A 4,932-nucleotide genomic window follows, 5' to 3' on the forward strand; every position below is an offset into this window, starting at 1 on the left:
ATAGGAGCGAACTACTAACTTTTGGTTTTCTCCTGTAAGAAAGAAACAGCAGCAGATACACAGAACTCAATCTACCAATGCATTGTAGGTCGTAGTTTGTTCTATACTTTGTTAATCTTTTTTGGTGTGATTCAGAAGTGATTTTGGCTCCATAGCATCATATAAATCTTGATTAGGCCCTTGATAAGAAGTTAATGTTTTAGACTACGCATTGTGGGTAATGCATTAGAATTGAAGGCACCTAAACATAAACAAATCACGTGAGGACAATGCTTTGCAAACTACCGACGGAGTCAGGGCATATATAAACATGACTGAGACAAAGAGGTCTATAAGTAGCTCATATTTTGACGTATCACACACCGTGCATGAATTTGTAATTTCAAAAAAATATCATTTCACGGAGTCGATGATCTAGAAGTGTTTATAATCTATACTATACGAATACCGGCAAAAATATCAACAACTCAAACATACGACTTCAGGATCTCTGGCCGCAAGCCCATGAGCAGACCCGAACAACATTGGATAGATAACATAACAGGAGGTGTAACACATCTTGTTAACATCTCACGTAACCAATTAATAAGAGTCTACATGAGACATGGCAACTGTAGAAGCGGAAGGAAATAGGGTAGTAGAGGAAACATAATACACCCTAAAGAATGGCCAGATACTGACAAGAAAAAGAAGCAGTGAAGCGTGGCTAAAACATAATGACGCCATGTTTATGTTTGCTAAGAAGGAGTGTCTATGGATGAAAAAGCATAACTCGGGAAGCTGTGAATGGGTGTTCATTAGGGGTGGGTACCGGTACGGTGCAAAACCGTTTTATTTTTTGGCTGGACCGGATTTAAAAAACGGACCTGAAAAAATCAATGGACCTGAAGTTGGACCGAATCAAACATACAGCCGGCACGTCATGACCTGAATCGAGCAGTTTTCGAACAGGTTTTTCTATGCAGTTCGAATCGCTCCGCGGTCCTTAGCAACACGTTGCTAAGGAAACGCTTCTCGCCCGTCAGGTGGATGAAATTTCATCCGAGTTTTACAGCTGCTTTAGACCTGATTGGCGGCCTTTCTACCAAGATTGTGTTATATCTGTCATAGAGGAATATCACGTAATCTCGACATGATCCATTTTTTGGGGTTTCATAACTTTTATGACTAGTTTCCTGATCATATTTGTTACAGGTTTGCGGTAGCACAACCTGTTTTGTTTTCGTTAGCGGAGTAGGGCGCCGCCATGTTGTATTATAGGGCGCCGCCATGTTGGATGATGTCAAGGGAGTGAGGCATGCTGGGAGTGAGGCATGCCGGGAAAGTTAGTGCCATGTTGTGTGAGGCATGTTGGGAAATGTGTCGTCATGTTTGGTGTGGGGCATGCTGGGATTGAGGCATCTTGGGGAAGCTGTGGTTATGTTTTGAGCTTGTTGTTGCAGGCTTGTCGGAAGATATAGGCACCACAGTTTCACGGTTTGTTTGTAACAAAGACAACAAAACAACAACAATGAGATGGTTGTTTATTATGCGATTTTGATGTGTTAACGGTGCTGTGGTATATTGTGAACTTGTTGTGACGGACTTGTCGGAAAGACATGTAGGGACGACAGCCGCACAACAGATGATTAGTCTGTATTAAACAAGGACAACAAAACAACAACAACAATGGCCATGGGATGGTGGCTTTATATGCGATTTTGATGTGTTAACGATGCTGTGGAATATGTGAACTTGCTGTGACGGACTTGTCGGAAAGACATGTAGGGACGACAGCCGCACAACAGATGATTAGTCGGTTTTAAGGAAGGACAACAAAAGAACAACAACAACAATGGCCATGGGATGGTGGTTTTATATGTGATTTTGATGTGTTAACGATGCTGTGGAATATGTGAACTTGCTGTGACGGACTTGTTGGAAAGACATGTAGGGACGACAGCCGCACAACAGATGATTAGTCTGTTTTAAACAAGGACAACAAAACAACAACAATGGGATGGTAGTAACGATGCTGTGGAACGTTGTGAACTTGTTGTGACGGACTTGTCGGAAAGACATGTAGGGACGACAGCCGCACAACAGATGATTAGTCTGTTTTAAACAAAGACAACAAAACAACAACAATGGGATGGTGGTTTTATATGCGATCTTGATGTGTTAACGATGCTGTTTAATGTTGTGAGCTTTGTGGACTTGTGGACTTGTCGGAAAGACATTCCATAGTAGCGACGACAGCCGCACAACAATGATGGTCAGTCAGTGTTGTGGTGAGATAGCGGTTTTGCATGAGATTAAAATGTTATATGAGTCATAGCTGTTCATTTTTGTATATTAAGTTTTGCTTCTTACAATATGTAATGATATGCCTTGACAGGGCGGTTTTGGAATTCAACAAAGTAGAATTTGATATGGTAAATGATTCAGAATTAAAATAAATGTTTACCGATGTTTCTGACGATTTTCTTCCTCTGATAAACAATGGTATTCTTGGACATGTAACTAATTCTTTTGGATTCTGATTTGAAGACGACCACGTTAACGATAAAGAAATGACACAGAGATAGGGATTTCCGTACACTGGGCACGGGAGACTTTGAACGTATACTAACTGCGACGTCATAATGCTATGTCACTCGGTCTGTTGCTCTCCTGAATTGCCTTAGAAATAAATCTCTCGTCTTTATATTCTGTCTTACCTGACAGACAGTTACACAGCTGTCCGCTCACATCACACAACATTGTTACTAGTACTTTATCTCGGTCTGTTGCAGTTCACATTATCAAATTTAACGAATTACCGGAAACCGTCTGAGAATAATAATCATGGCACAATATAGACTAATACATGCCGGTACATACAGCAACCATTGCGTTGTATCTAGCTTGTTGCAAGTGATGGACTGAAATGCAACATCAGCTTGCATACATAATATTTGTAAGGTCCCGTTGATGTATTACTCCAAATTACGGCCCAAAAAAGTAAGCGGCTGCACGGAGGTGTTTTTGTAGCGATGAGAATTTTCCTTTTATCCAGCCCAACTGATCTCTAACGTTAGATTGGTGAAAGTTTCTTTCTACTTCAAGAAATTAGCAGGCAATGTTCGGTAGCTGCGGTCTGGGTCGGAGGCACACAGTTCTGAGTTGTGCAGTCCCCGTTGCGGTGTGTACTAACTTCATGCATGTTCTAATTGTCATATAAGACTGAATGTTTAGCTGTTGTCGTAAATTTTTTACAAGATAAAACGTAAATGAGCGCAACAAATAATAAATAGAATAAATATATTTCAAGTGCGTTCATTTTGTACGCGCCCATGTGAAACACGTATTTTTGCATGCCATTACTCCCAATGCAGTTAAAAACTCATGAATGAGACCTTACGTGCGTCTGTATGGGATTTCCACCATTCGTAAATCCGCACATGGTTTGATTTGGACCGTCGTCGTCTGAGTCAATTACATTACTTGTATATTCTTTGATACACATAATAGACTAGACAATACGTATTTGTGTCTGTAAAGTCAAATACTAGTAATGCAGACAATACGTGTACATCAGTCCATAAACTGGCGTCAGTATTTCCATAGTTGTAGCAGCGCAATCTTGGCTGTACGCGGCTCTGCTCCGGTCTGGCATTTTCATCTCATGGCCTTGCTCCTTAGGGCGACGTTGTTCCGGATTTTGCATGGCTCCCAGCCTTGGTCCCGCCAGTTGTTGCAATTTGCATACGGGCGTCCTTCCCCACAGTGATACAGCTCGTCTTCCAGCGCAAGCCATCAGCGACGTCCGTTGCGGCGGGAGGAGTCGGTCTTGCCCGTGTTTATCTCTCTTGCCCGACCTGTGCAGAGATTGAGAGAGAACATGCACACGTATATCAACTTGAACGCTCTAGCCGATTGACATATCCAAGCTATTTCAAAATGATACTTCGCTTTTGAATAAGAATAAGAATTATAAGAAATAGAGTAAGAATGATAAGAAATGTAATAATATATCCCTTTAGAAGGAATCAAATTGAATACATATCTGTTTTGAAAATGAGATATATCATTACAGTTTAGCAGTTCCGTAGCCCTATTGTGTCTACTGCTACACACAATGTCCGAAATCTGGGACGGAATCCTCGGGAGACAACCCAAACGACGTTGTTTTCCGGACACTGCATACCACAAGATATATCCCATTTTTAAAACAAATATATATATACTGACAAAAAGAACAGGTCAAGTGCATTTACGTACAAATTAAAAAAAAGTACGAAGCTAACAATTTGATAATCTTTACTGACAAAAAGAACAGGTCAAGTGCATTTACGTACAAATTTAAAAAAAGTACGAAGCTAACAATTTGATAATCTTTGATAAACTACTAATTTGTATACCTGGCTCTGATCAAACCAGACAAAGGAACTTTTCTAAGATCCTCTTCGCTACGCAGAAGTGGAAGCTGAGTTACTTACCGAAGTGAAAGGGAGTGTGTTGACTTCGTGGCAGCAGGTGTTATTGATCATCAGAGACCAGCTCAAGACCCGTGGCGTGGCTTTTTTCCTCTCTGTCTGGCAGCGAAATGACTGCTTGGCTGGGAGTCAGCTTGGCTTGGCCTTTCATCTGCATTACGCAATATGAACACTAGGCAGTGAATGCCATTGCTCAGCAACCATGGGTTATTCCATAGTGGAGACGAGGGAAAGGGACGATATTCGATAAACGATATTCAAATCCCTGTCGAAATCATCGAAACTGGACCGGACTCTTATTTTCCGACTTTCCCGACAAAAACGGCAGACGTGAGGTCAGGGCTGTAGGATTCGTTGAAATCAGGAGTAGGATGATCATGAAAAAAAGGGACGACGAAGAGCGGAGATGAGATGAAGCGACAGGTGGTTGACAAGTCACGCCTGGCCGAGGAACTGGTCGCTTTGAACAAACCGC

At 41.6% G+C, this 4,932-nt stretch overlaps 1 long non-coding RNA gene across 2 annotated transcripts in view; it reads right to left on the reverse strand.

Moving 5' to 3' along the window:
• Positions 1 to 2,564: 2,564 nt before the first annotated feature.
• LOC118417921 overlaps positions 2,565 to 4,932 on the reverse strand; it is a 5,618-nt gene continuing 3,250 nt past the window's right edge. For both annotated transcript variants that reach the window (XR_004831407.1, XR_004831406.1), the window contains exons 3-4: positions 4,461 to 4,608; positions 2,565 to 3,839 (exon numbers count right to left, since the gene is read on the reverse strand). This is a non-coding gene — a long non-coding RNA (uncharacterized LOC118417921). The remainder of the gene's footprint in view (positions 3,840 to 4,460; positions 4,609 to 4,932) is intronic.

The sequence above is a fragment of the Branchiostoma floridae genome, chromosome 6 (assembly GCF_000003815.2).
Source record: "Branchiostoma floridae strain S238N-H82 chromosome 6, Bfl_VNyyK, whole genome shotgun sequence".
Lineage (NCBI taxonomy): Eukaryota > Metazoa > Chordata > Leptocardii > Amphioxiformes > Branchiostomatidae > Branchiostoma > Branchiostoma floridae.